At 39.3% G+C, this 14,563-nt stretch overlaps 1 long non-coding RNA gene across 1 annotated transcript; it reads right to left on the reverse strand.

Annotated features, from left to right (window-relative positions):
• Positions 1-1,639: 1,639 nt before the first annotated feature.
• LOC106096858 (prothrombin) lies at positions 1,640-13,819 on the reverse strand. The gene is made up of 15 exons (XR_002063910.2): positions 13,654-13,819; positions 12,477-12,557; positions 11,937-12,016; positions 11,822-11,846; positions 11,077-11,142; positions 10,885-10,999; positions 7,089-7,225; positions 6,448-6,741; positions 6,243-6,359; positions 5,954-6,080; positions 4,945-5,112; positions 4,694-4,867; positions 3,582-3,760; positions 3,282-3,352; positions 1,640-1,880 (listed from the first exon to the last, which is right to left on the reverse strand). It is a non-coding gene; the product is annotated as a prothrombin (long non-coding RNA).
• Between the last annotated feature and the right edge of the window lie 744 nt (positions 13,820-14,563).

The following is a 14,563-nucleotide window of genomic DNA, read 5'->3' on the forward strand; positions in this document are numbered from 1 at the left end:
GCCATCTTATCTTATCTCATCTTATCTTATCTTATCTTATCTTAAAAAAATCTATTCAACAAAAATAGTGATGCAGTTCAGCCTTTTTTCGCTCAGCCGAGCCTCTCTGTTGCTGTGTGGAGCAGCCCCTGTCATAGGGTGACCAACCGTCCTCTTTTCCCCGGACATGTCCACTTTTCACATTCTGTTCGGGGCGTCCGGGGGGATTTTTGAGATTGATAAAAATGTCCGGGTTTTCCTATAGTCCAACAGAGGACCCGTATGTGTGACGTCATCCCCAGAGCTGCTGCTTTGTGAGTGGTTGTTCTGCACTCACAGACGGGACAGCCAGCGTGCAGCAACGCCCCTAATGATGTTTAAAAGATCCCGAAGCGCAACTGCATCTTTTCAGAAAACTGCAAAAGAAATTTCCCTCTTACCAGCCCAGTACTGGTAATTTTTCTTATGCAGATGAGGCCTTATTTCTGTACCATTATTTAATTCCAGACGCTTTTAAGTTATTATTTTTTTGCACTTGTTGACTTGTAAAAACCTATATGACATTTTTTATTTCACAATTCATTAACCGCACAGAAAAGGCATCGTTTAAATATGTTAAATATGTTTCTTTAAGCAAGTTCTTCATTAGTGAGCCAAGTGTCCTCTTTTTTAGAAATCAAAATATCTTCACCCTACCGTGTCAGTCACCTCTTTCGCACGTCAGTCACTCACTCATCTGGGAATGCACTGCGGTCTCACAAGGAAACTCAGCTTTCTGATATAAAGTTTTCCCTTGTTCCCAAATACAAATATTTTTTTAAAGTATTTGTTTGAAATAAATATTCGTAAAAAACGCGTTATTTTTGCCTTTCCGAATACCATATTCGGGTTCGGCTCCACCCTTACTGCCAACAGATTTTAACTCCCGTCATCTTGGACTGCAGCTTGAGATGCAGGTTTGTGAGGAGCGTCTCCACCTCCTTCAGGCTCTGATCTTCAGCTGCATTCCCAGATGTTGGAGTTTTAGTCCATCCAGCTGCAGACTAAGGAGAGCTTTTGGCCTTTATCTGGGAAATATTGGAAGGAAAGGACTGCATGTAGCTTGTTAACAGCAGCTGAACTGTCAGAATAAAAGTGAGGGCATTGTCTCAAAATATACCTGAGTGGCGCACCTGAATGACAACTGTATGGTGAAATGCTGAGATGTATTTATCCAATCATCCAGCTGTTGATGCCCTGTTGTCGTTTTTAACTGTAGAAAGAATTCCTACCACAAGTTTATCAGTTTACCTCTTAGAGTTCCTTAATAGTTTCTATCGCTGCTGTAACTGTAATGCTTTAAACTGAACTTTGGTTAACAGATCTAGAGTAGCACTGCTGGGGAAACTTGGTGAAGTCAAAGAGACCATGAAAATGGCTCAACAGATGAAGATGATTCAGGAGTAAACAAACATAATGAGAACACTTTAGAGCCTCTGTCATGTATAAATAAACAGTACATGGATGTACAGTGCAGCTATAACCTCTGTTTATGTTAACAATCTGTTGGCTGGTTGCTACAAACCTCTGGAAAAATCCCCAGAGAACTCCTAAGATCACGTTGGCTTATTTGTTATTGCTGCAGGTCAAACCAAGGCTTGAATAACACCAGAGGCCAGGGTACAATGCGATGACAATCTTTATTGGGGCCATGTTGCTTAACAGGGATGAATGTGAAGTGATTGACGTTGATCGAGTACTTGTGTTTACTCATCATCGCTTCCTCCCATCTTTTCAATAACTTTGCCTATCCACCTGGTCATCCTGAACAGGTGAGTGTAGAAGCCGTACTTCCCGTCGCGATCGCAGCCCTCTCCCCATGACACGATGCCAATCTGATACCAGCGGTTCTCTGCCGGGTACTGCACAGGAAGACAGTTTCAAAATAAGACTCATTGTTTGCAAAGGCAACTATTCTAAATTCTCAGATTGAACCTTTTGTAAATGGTAGAAAAGTCTTTTCAGAGCTCAAAGAAAGAAAAACTATAAATATTTTAACTATTTTTTTTTTCAATTTTTAAGCAAAATCCCAAATAATAATCCCCTTAACTGTGAGGATTTACTGCTTTTCTCGAAATTGAGATAATAAATGAAGATTGAGGCTGCCAATTAGGCAAATCTGAAGACTTCACACACTTTTTACATAGTCATTCAACTTCTTGTTACTATCCCCCTGTCTAGAGTTTGTGAAACAAGCAGCTTTTTAATAAGTTATATTGTAGTTAGGATCTTCAAAGCTCAATATGCCTCACTAACTGAAACTCACCAGTGAATAGTGAGTTTCAGTTCCTACCTTTTGGAGGTTTCTGGTGCCAAAGTGCCCAAAGGGTATTTGGCACGCAGACAGGGATCAAACCAACAACATTCCCATTAGTAGGCGACCTGAACGTGAACTGCATAACGTTACTGAAACAATGCCAGCGAGAATGTGTGCCGTCATCGAAGCTAAAGGCAATCCAGTGAAATGTTGGTGTATGATTGTGTAGTGTATATGTTTTAATGCTAATATTAATAATAATAAAATCAGTGCTGTGTGGCAATTTTTAAAACCTAGGTAGAAAGTGATTTACAGACCAAAAAAATTATTTATAATCAACAACATTAAAAAAAATGCACACAAAGTTAAAGCGATAAATGAAATCACTGAATAAACCCTGAACAAACTGTGTGAATCAAATCATCACTGGTGTCCCAGAGAACACACATTTTTCCCTTTGGTTGCCATGGGGTTACCATCTGGTCTCTAGGATTGTGTGACTGGGAATTTATTTGGAGAAAACATGGCTGTATGACTTTGGCACAGGTCAACTCAAGCATTGGTATTTCCTAATTAAAACATTTTGCATTTTCATAAATTTTACATATTTGAGTTGTGGTTAAATATTTTATGACTATAAAATACTGTTAATGTCCAGACAGATTTTCAGGAAATTCGTTAACAATTTTAACTTGTCAGGAATAAGAAAATCCCATTAAACTGCTGTTCAACTTGTGAACAACAAAACTTTACATTTTTAATGTAAATGTTAATTTGATTATATAATTAAGCGTTAATACATAGTCTACATAATTTATTACTATGTGTTAATTAAAACATGATGTCACTTCCATGTGTTCCCGTGCAGTAGGTCTTATAATTTATTTAACAAATATTTTATTAAACAGCTGCTTGAGATATAAACCGGATGTTATCTAATGATAAGAAATGGTAAAGAGGAGACTTAATCTATCATTAGTTATTCTTCTTTCATTGTGATTCTCACCTTCATTACAAAAGGTCCACCGCTGTCTCCCTCACAGGCGTCTCCACGATTGTTATCGTCTGGTTTATAACCTGAAACACACAGAGACTGTAATTATAGAGAAACTATGAGTCGAGATGCAGATCCAGGATCATCCTGAGAGAAACAGCCAAATTCCATTCAGTACAGCCGATGAGACGGCAGCATCACTCAGCACACCAGGGGTTTATTCAGGATCAAACAGTTGGACCAAAAATAAGCCAAAAATAAAATATAAACAAGCATTTTCTTGTTGAACAAATGTGTTTTGTTTTGTTTTACCAGCACAGAACATGTTGTCTGTGATCTTGACTGAAGTGGAGCTGCGGCAGATGTTCGGGTCCACTATCGGTAGGTGGATTTGCTGAAGGACTGATGGTAAATTTCTCACTGCAGGGTTCCAGCTTTCCTTCAGGTTCCCCCACCCGGTAACTCGGCCCTTAAAGCCTTCAGACATCAGACTGCCGGGAAAAAATACCAGTCAGATATATCACAAGGCCTGTCACCATCCATAGTATAAACCTCACTGAACCAAAGTGTCTCTGACCACAGTTCTTAATAGCACCCTCTACTGGCACAGTCTTTGCATTACTTTAGACTTAGACTTAAGACAGAAGGAATCTGTGGGATCTGATGAATCTTTTATCCCCCTGCAGGATAACTGGAGAAAAGGAAAATCGATATCTATGCAGAAATAGCTATGTGACCAAGTTTGAGGACCTGACTTGATTTAATCAAATTGTTGTTTACTCAGTACTTTAGGCAAAGTCCTTGGCACAATAATAAACTGTGTTGATACCTCCCCAATTAATATTTCTAGCAGTATTCAACACCATATGAACAAAATAATCTCTCCAGCAAGCTCTATGTCTGACCCAGAATCTCCCCCACATGAAAACGCTCCAGATCACATGACAGAACTGGAAATTTAATTCTCCATTCAGTACAGTTTTTTTTATATGCCAGCACTACACAAGACTCACGTCAGAGAAAGGTAAAAACCCTAGTCTGAATGTTTTAGTTAACACCATCAGGACAAAACTGATTTTGGATGCCTGTGTTTAGTCCATTTAGATGAGTGGCACAAATAGCGGTAAGTTGGTAAATTGCTTTACCAATAGGCAATATAGGTCCACCACTCAGCTTTAAGCTAATCTATGGCGCTGCTTTTCACCGCAGTAGCAATTTAACTTCTTCACATTGAGCAGAGATTGACTCTGTCCTAAAGAGAGGAATCTACCATGTTCTGAAAGAAAACAATCTGTGCCAAGCTAGATAAAAGGCAAAAGACACATTTTTACCCTTTTCTTTTGATTTGTGTGGGAAATATAATTAAAGAATTTGGTCTGAACTTGTCAACTTGTAATTGGTTGAAAATGTTTCGTTTGTCTTACAACTTGGCGACCGTCTTGCTGGGCAGGCAGATAGGATGGATCTTATCAGTGAATATGACCGGCCTTCTCATGTGCAGCAGAGCGATGTCACGGTTCAGGTTTTCCTTCCAGTTGTACTTGGGGTGGACAATGATTTCATCAATTGCCACAATCTTCTCAATGTTACGCTCAAACCTAGAAAAAAAATGACATAATTCCAACAGGCCTTCAAAATGAAACTAATGATAATTAAGACAGACACGCCTTCTTACTGGGCTCTGTTGTGTTTTCCCAGGCGGACCAGTATATCATTGATGGTGAAGTTCTTGTTCCAGGGTGGGTAAAGGATGCAGTGAGCTGCAGTGAGGATCCACTGATCACTGATCAGACTGGCTCCACACAATAACTCCTGTGGGCTACGCTTGTACAGCATCACCTGCCTGCAAACAACAACAATTATCTATTAAGTTGGTAATAAAAAGTCAGTCAAAAGGTGACAGGAACAGTTCATTTCTTAATGGTTCATTTATTTGTTTCTGACTGGCAGAATGGACAATGGACACTCATTGACTGCACCACCCTTCAGGAGCTTTCGAGCAGGCCAATCCTACCAATCTGAGTGGGAAGAACAAATGTGTCAGGATTACACGGTTTGTGAGAGGAAGCTTTGTGTAATCACAGATATGTTCCTGCAAACAGAACATTTCTTTGGTCTCAATATTTAACTGCTCACTGTGGAATGTATACATATTACTAATCTGTTCTTATCATCTTATCACTGTTTAGATTCCTCTATCAGCTGACACAGAGGTCACCCAAATGAGTATGGTTGTGGTGTATGGCTATGCATAATAACTGGATGACCTGGGCCACCCCCATTATATCCTGGCCAGGCAGCATACAAACTTTCTGAAGAGACAGATGTTGAAAGTTCCCTGTGTCATACTTGTATTTATTTGCTTGATTGTACTCACAAGCTCCTAAATATTTTCATTTTTACTTTTTGAGTCCTTCACTTTTTATGTTTCCTTGTTCCTCAGCTCTTTCTTGTGTGTATTTTATTTACCTTTCAAGCTATTTGGTTTTGTGGTATTTTATGTATTTTACTGTTTTTATGTTTTGGGTGCTATAGTGCTGCAGTTTCCTGAATGTTGGGATAAATTAAGTATATCTAATGTTATCTTGATAATCTCCTGATGGTAGTCTGGTCTGTTTTGACAGACATTCAGAACAATTTTGTCAACCATCCTTAAAGTCATGTTGTTTATCTAGTGTCATTACCATGGAGCTGAGCCCACTTCAGCGTCATCACCCCCAACGATACGAGCCCCTGCGTATGACTCCAAAAGCTCTGCTTCTTTTTGATCTGTTTTGCTTATCTTTTCAAACAGGGGACGCTGTCCACAATCTGCAATACAAGAAGTCAATAAAAACTTAGATAGATGGTCAAACACAACAAAACTATTAACAGGCTAGATTGATCACCTGCTTCTTGAATAGTTCTCTTTCAGCTTTTTGGGGTACAGTGATTACCTGATGGTTGCTGTCACTGCCCATTAAGTGCACTCACCATCCTCTCCTTGTCCAAATGTGCGAGGACTGAAAAGGTTTTTCCTGGCCTGACCTAAGACGGAGCGCTCCCTGCCTTCGGTCACAGTTGTTTGCTCAGGCCCTAATAGCGGGTCATCTGCAAGAAACAGGTGGACAATTGGAAAAGTAAGGGCCTGGTAAACAGGAGGATTTATTTAAAAGTGGATTGTAGGTTTGTACTCTACCACATAGCTGCAGGTCACAGTAGTCCATTGTTATATTTCCAGCAATCCTGACATAGCACCAGGGGCCCTCAAAGTCACCGTCAGGATTTCGGCACTTGTTGGTCTGTAGCTGAACTTCAGGGATGAACTCTTTGTCCTGACTGAGGGTTTTTACCTCCGGTAATGACCATGGCAGGCAGGTGTGACCTCCTATGGTAACACTTAGGTCCCCATTATATTCTATACCATTATTGGGCAAGCACACTATAGGTTTGTGTGGTTTCGTGGCCACAGTGGGTGGGACAAAGTTTTCACCTTTAACAAAAAAAAGAAAAAAAAGAAAGACAGATCAGCTGACAGGACACGGAGCTCAAACTACAGAGAAATATAATTCTAAATTGTATATGAGCCCTGAAACACTCCAGGATGTAAGAAGAGTTCAGCAATGATGTGGAAACCAGAGACTGTTGAAGTGATTCAGTGACTTGTGAGCAGCTCATGTTAGGTGTCGACATGGCTTTCCAACATTATTAGCACAAGAGTGTCAACTAGCCTAAATGGTTCAAGAATATTAATTATTATCATTGTATTTATAATCTTTACTCAGTGGCTGTTTAGATTCCTCTACCAGCTGACACAGAGGTCACCCAAATGATACTTGCCACATATTGGTACTCTGCAGGTTTCTTTCTGGACAGATGGGTCTTTGGTAAAACACCAGGGTCCTTCTGGACGACGGTCAGGGTTTCTGCAGAAATTCTCCTTCAAATTGCTGCCTGGCTCTGAAGCGTTATACTCTCTGCAGACACACAGGAAAACAGGGAATTAATTACTTCCCCAAGTGGAGGAAGGATCTCAGTGTGTTGTTCACCAGTGTGAACAGAATGGAATGGGAAAACTGTCAGATTGGCATGACCTCTGTACTAATGCGATGTTGTACTGATCATCTGCAAAAGCAAAGCTATAGATGTCTTGATGCATTCTCAATCATGTAAGTAAATCCAAGTGACTTCTTCAGTCTCAGCTGACTGCAGGTTTCCCAAATCTTATAAACAGTACATTTCCATAATAACTGAAACTAGCGCCACTGAAGGAACAATGGGCTGGGAGGTCAGTTCCTTGATCATTAAAGAAGACACCTAAAGAAAGCTCAGGCCGATCCAGGAGAGAAAGACAACTGCTGCCTAAGCGAAAACCTGTAATGATCCCGTATGTGTCAGGAGTATCAGAACAGTTATGATGCATTTTTTCTAAACACTGTGTCTCTGTGACTTTCAAACCCCAAAACAAGGTGTGCCAAAAATTGGTCCACCCCAAGGATCGGGTCCCCTGACACAGAGTAACATAGTGTACGCTGTAAAGTGCCAGGAGGATTGCCAGGATTTATATGTCAGGGAAACCAAACAACCTCTGGTGAAGCGGATGGCACAACACAGACGAGCTACCTTGTCGGGCCAGGACTCTGCAGTCTATTTACACCTACAGCTACACCTACAATGAGGATGTACATATCCTGGACAGGGAGGAACGCTGTTTTTTTTTTTTTTTAATGTTTATTTATAAGATTTTAAGTTCAAAGTTACATAACGTCACAACAGTCAAAGGACATAAGATTCAAAAACAATACCATTTAAGCACAGAAAAAAAAAGAAAAACCAGAAAGCAAACACACAACACCAACAAAAAACCAAAAAAAACCCAAACAGGAAAGAAAAAGAAAGAAAAATACACCAGTTAGCCAGTACAAATCAAAAGTTCAAAAGAAACACCAATGTCCAAAGAAAATGATCTTCTGTGTGAGGTTAGACAGGGCAACAGAGTTCACAAAGTCCGAAAAATGTGGGAAACAGGTCCAGGAAGGAATCAGGGTCCGGCAGAAGTTCAGTTTCACACAAACACAAAGTGCAGTCAAAAAAGGGTTAAAGTTTATGTTGAAATCCCATTAATATGATTGAGAAAAGGGCCCCAGATTTCGACAAACTTAAAATGGGTGTCAGCCAAACGATAACGAACCTCTTCAATATACAAACAAGCAATCATCTCACGTAGCCAAACCCTGAACAATGGAGGAGAAGGTGATTTCCAGGCTCTAAGAATAAGTCTTTTAGCTACAATCATGCCAAACATTAAGGCATTCTGAAGAGGACGCCTGAGTGCCAATGAGGCTAGGGAGCAGCCTAGCACTGCAAGTACACCATCCGGCTCTAATTTTAAGTCATAAATCCTGTTATATATATTAAATATCTCTGCCCAGAAACTCCTGAGTGTGGGGCAAGACCAGAAAAGGTGACCAAGGGTTCCATCCAGCGCTCTGCATCTGTCACATAAAGACGAAATAGACGGAAAAATGCTGCATAGCTTTGTTTTAGAAAAATGCAAACGATGAAGGACCTTGAACTGTATAAGTTGTAGTCTGGCATTAACAGAGCATTCTTTAATCTTCTTCAACCCACTGGCCCACAAAGCATCCGATATGTCTACTTCCAAGTCCTTAACCCAAGCATCCTTGATGTGGTTTGTAGGTGCTGTAAGTGTAAAAAGTGTAGTAAATTGGCTGATCAGGTGTTTGGAAGTGGGATTTTTAATCAAATAATCATAAAAGTCACTATGAGCAGGGGGCTTATCCAGATGGGCAAAAGAGTGTTTAACAAAATTCCTAATTTGCAAGTATCTAAATAAATGAGCAGAGGGGAGCATAAATTTCGATTGCAGCTGAGCAAATGAAGCAAAACAATTGTCGATGTAGAGGTCCTTAATAGTGTGAAGACCTAGTGCTGACCAAAGCTTAAACACAGGGTCCATCAAACCAGGTGAAAAAGAAAGGTTTTCAGTTATGGGAGCAAAAATGGATAGGTCTGGAAGGCACAAAGCAACCCTAACTTGCTTTAAGATCCTAAGAGAATGACCTAGGACAAAATCATTACTAAAAAGTTTGGTAGGTATGCTGGGCTTAGAAAACAGAATAGCATCAAGTGACGTACCAAAAATTGATTTAGCATTGTGTGCCTCTATCAAAGGCCAAGAAGGACCGCATCCCTCCTGAACAGCTGGAACAGCTGAAACACTGTTCCAGAAAACCCACGTTCTGGCATTGCAAGCCCAGTAGTAGTGCCTGAAAACTGGGAGGCCTAATCCGCCCTCAGAGGAGGGTTTCTGCAAGTGAGCCTTTGAAATTCTATGGGGTTTATTTGCCCAGATGAAAGACAAAATGATAGAGTCGATAGTTTTAAAAAAAGGATGAGGTGAGAAAGATGGGTATGTTTTGGAAAAGATGAATAAATTTAGGAAGTACTACCATTTTAATAATATTGACACGTCCAATTAAAGAAAGTGGGAGAAGAGTCCATTTATCCATCTTGGCTTTAATACTATCAATGAGGACCTGAAAGTTCAATTTAAATAGTAGCTTACGGTTTCTGGGAATGTTAATACCTAGGTATTTAAAGTGACTGCTGGTGGTTTTAAAAGGTAAGCTAGAGATGAAGCTGGAGTCGAGACCATCTGCCAGTGGCATAAAAATGGACTTGTCCCAAATAATTGTGAAACCAGAGAGTTGTCCAAATTTGTTAATGAGATGAAGCAGGGGAGGCAAGGAGAGCCTGGCATCAGACAGTGTTAGAGCCACATCGTCTGCATATAGAGTTATAGTAGATTTGACAGGACCACAGGATATACCTACAATATCAGAGCTGCTTCTAACTGCAATGGCCAGAGGCTCCATAGCTAGAGCAAAGAGCAGTGGAGACAAACAGCAGCCCTGCCTAGTCCCCCGCTGAAGTAGGATGTACATATCCTGGACAGGGAGGAACGCAGGTTTGAGCGCGGAGCCAAGGAGGCCATTTACGTGAAAAGGGAAAGACCATCTCTGAATGGAGGAGGGGCCTAAGGGTACATCTTTCACCATCTTACAATGATGTGATTGCAGCCATTCCCCAACTCTCTGTGAATGGTACTCATGGGCATTGATCAGTGGTTGTTGATGGTCATGAGAATTTGCATATTAATGATCAAGGAACTGACCTCACAGCCCATTGTTCCTTCAGTGGGCTGGTTTCAGTCATTGTGCAAATGTACTGTTTATAAGGTTTGGGGAAACCTGCAGTCAGCTGAGACTGAAGAAGTCACTTGGATGAGTGACGAAACGTTTCTCCCACAAAACGCTACGTCCAGATGAACAGAATCAACTTTTGGAGATTTACTTACCTGGATGATTGAGCATGCATCAAGACATTACTGAGTTATGAATTGGGTGGTTAATCATTTTTGTTTTACCAGTTAGTTTGTGAACTATCCCTTTTAAATATGACTAAATTAGATGTCCTTTGTATTTTTCTGCTTTTGCTCAGGTAATGAGTAATATGTTGCTTTGCTTTGGTTATTTCTTACCTAATTTAAGAAGTTCGTTAGTTAGTTTCAGGACTGTAATTTTAGTTTTTATGTGGGGAATTGCTCAATTACCTAAAGATAGGATGTGGAAAGCTGTGCCTCCAGTGTTGACACACTCTGCCCGACTGCGTGATGCTGATGTCTCCTTCGTAGTTCACACCATTACCCTGACCAGAAATACACTGACCTGAGGACAGACACACACTCTGCGTTAATGTGCGCTAGTTAACTGTTTTATTATTTATTGTGTTCATTTATATTCACCTTCTATGCATGTTCTGATGAGATTGATGTTTTTTGCTGTTCTTGACATCCGAGTTCCTTTACAGTCTGCAGAACAAATAGACAGACACAGTGAGATGTTTGTGTGCTCCCTTGGTGGGCTGTTCTTGACTTTGTTTGTGTTTGCAGTGCAGCACACAGCTGAAATAACTCTGGTGTACAAACAACATGAAAAATTAAACTCTGCTTGCATCCAACTGCACAAAGTTTAACAGAAGCAAAAAAAAAAAAATGAACAAGATTAAACAAAATTAAATTCATTCAAACCAACAGAAAGCACAGAAACATTCAACCAATTCTAGGTTCTATTCAGAAACACAACAAATCTAAACTGGACCAAAACATCCAACCATCCAAACACAAACATCTCTGTCATAGAGGGGGTGGATACAAGTTTTCTTGATGACTCGGGTGGGGGTGTGTGGTGGTGGTGGGAGGGGCTCTGGGCTTCTGTGCAGGCTGCTGCCCTCATGACCAGGGCACAGAGTAGCAGAAGAAAAAGGATCGATGGATGGATGTTTTGTTTGTTTAAAATCACTTAATATGAGAATTTCCTCTGATAAACTGAAAGACTGTGGAACTGTTGGTTACACAAAACCAGAAAATTGAAGAAAGAAATGTTTTTTCTTATTTATTGTAATAAAAAAAATCATACTGTTCATATACTTATACTTATCTCTTAGTATTGAACATATTTGTTTCCATGTTTAAATGCAGTATATCTCACCGAGGTATTTGTTCCAGAATTTTTCCTGTAGGAAGAGAGATTGTTTTGCGGTTAGACTTTGAACTGATCTCTGTGCTGTTAAAACTTCTGACAGCAGAGAGAAGTAAAGACATACTGTTTTATCTGGCTGCTCAAACACCTCTCTGGCTTCTTCGTGGTCGCAGATTTCCTCCACACACTCTCTCTCCAGGTTCCCTGATATGAAATAATCCACATTAACACACTGTAATCGTGACAGTATCATGAGACACAAACATAGAGAGCACCTGTAAAACATGTTAGGGTCATTTTGTGTCACTTCACAGTTGTTTGTTGTCTTTGTTTGGCTCTTTTTGTTTCTTTTTGATTTACTTTCCAAAATTAATGCTAACATTTAACAGTCTCTGCTCACCTCCAGTCAACAAAGACTCAAAGCTAATATTGTTCCAAACCTGCAGCGCATGCTAAAGTAAGTGATTACATTTGAATCTAAAGTAGATACGAAAGGGAGAGAAATGAACCTGCTCCCTGTACAAACATTTATTTTAATCAAGGAGATTTTATGAGTGTTTCTTTTAAGTGTTGTTCAGTTTAGTAGACACATCATATTATGAATGGTCAAGATGTCGAACGCTAGTGGATGTAATAATGAGGAGAAAAGCTGCTGTGTGGTCACCTGCTTTCAGCTCCTCAAACATCTGATTGGCTCGTCTGTTCCGGACCAAAACCTGTGATGCGAGGTGGCTGTTGAGAAAAACTATAGCAAAGATGGAAAATCAGTTAAACCCTTCCAGCATCACCAAAACTCAGCCTCCAGTTTAATTTAAAATCTGTTCTGTAGTCACACAAATGATCAAATGCAAGATGACCTGGGACTGTTGAGCAGCTAGAACCCTCTATCAGACAAAAATGGGACAAAGTACCTCTTCCAAAATTACATCAGCTGCTCTCCTCATTCCTGATGTTTACAGATCGTTTATAAAGGACAGGAGATGCTAGACAGTGGTAAACACAGTCCTTTCAGATGTGCTGCTGCCATCAAATTCAACTTGAGATATGGTTTTTGAAACAGCACATTTACTCAGCTTAAACATTTGATGTGTTTTCTAAGATCTATTTTTTAATAAAATATTTTTTTTCTGTTTTAATTTACACAATGTTCCAACTTTTGGGGATTGGATTTGTATAAAATTTTTCCATTCTTCCATTTATCTTCTGTCTAATAATGAGGAAGATTTTGTCAAATGACACAATATGCTTTATAAATAATTTACAGGGTCTGCCTCTTCCAGGTAGTTGTGTTTCACCCACCTCCCCACTTTGGCCGAATGCTGGCATATAAAAATACTGTACAAACTACGTACTCAAAAAATAAAAGTAATGGATTGAAAACATCTTAAGTAAAGGTCAGTAATTTACATACTTGAGAATTGATTTCAATCATATTATACACGTATTTCTATCGGGTAATTGTAGAAGTAATAGTAGCACTAATTACAAAGACTGTAAAAACAGTCTTTGTAATTATACTTCCACATCAGATTTAAAATGGTTCATTTGGTTTAGTGTTCATCAAATTCAAGACAAGAGAAGAAGAAAGAAAAGTGATATTTGGTTAAACAATCAAATGTACAGATACACAGACTGAGGGTTACCTTCTGTCTTCTAATGAACTTTCATTACTGTCCATAAAAGACTTAAACCTACATATATTCAAACCAAAGTAAAATTTTGATCTAGATTAGTAATATTACTGTTAATGTACACAAATACCCCTGATCCTACATTTAGTACCACTAATATGAGCACTAAAAACACCAGTTCACACATTGAAGAAGAAAGGAGTTCATTACCATGGTTTGCTACACAGCTGTGCAGGAGAAACAGCAGCAGAACAGCAGCAGGTTTTGATGTTGGTTCCATCATGATCCAGACCTCTGAGCAGAACCTCAGAACCAGATCCAGCAGTACTCAGTGTGTCTATAGCTTTGTTTGTCCGTCTCTGTCTCTCTGTCCGTCCTCTGGAGGGGGATTATTGACCAAAGGGTCAAAGTTTGAGCCAGACTGATGAGTCGGTTATGTTTAAACCTACATGTTTACTTTTTCTCAACAACTTGAGTCCTACTGTGAGTTAATACTGCTGTAGTTTAACACAACACAAGATCAGTTCTGTTGATACTGAATTATTGTTTGGTAAAAAAACAAAACATATGAACATACAAGTCACAATTAACAAGTGTAACAAGTCCCTAAAAAATCTTAAAATGTCTTAAAAATACCATCTTTGGTACATTTCTTACATTCGAGCACATGTAGTATTTGTGATTGTTTAATAATAATAAGATCAGTTGTCTTTGATTACAGGCAAAAGCTATCACCTGGCAGTAGATAGCTAATTACACAGGTCTGCAACCAAAAAACTGCATAGGATTTTTTTTTCTTGTAGATCTTTACTCACTTAAACCACGAAAAATATTTAAAAAATTCCATCTTGTCAGTTTTTCTTGCAAAACTTAAGTTTTGGTTTAATTAAGCATCCAATTTACCTTTTTAAATTGAAATCTGGAATCCTATACTTGAGTCAAAAAAACATAACCAATAATGATTTCTTACAATAACTTAATATTTCTAAGAGTGAGAGTCCCGAGAAATACAAATAGTAAATGTGAGGAATTAAGGGGGGTCAGTAGGAGGGGGAAGGTGGGGTGGGTTTGGCACCCTACAAAACATGAAAATTTATCAAAAATATTCCGTTCAGAAAAA

Source organism: Oreochromis niloticus, linkage group LG23 (genome assembly GCF_001858045.2).
Source record: "Oreochromis niloticus isolate F11D_XX linkage group LG23, O_niloticus_UMD_NMBU, whole genome shotgun sequence".
Taxonomy (NCBI): domain Eukaryota; kingdom Metazoa; phylum Chordata; class Actinopteri; order Cichliformes; family Cichlidae; genus Oreochromis; species Oreochromis niloticus.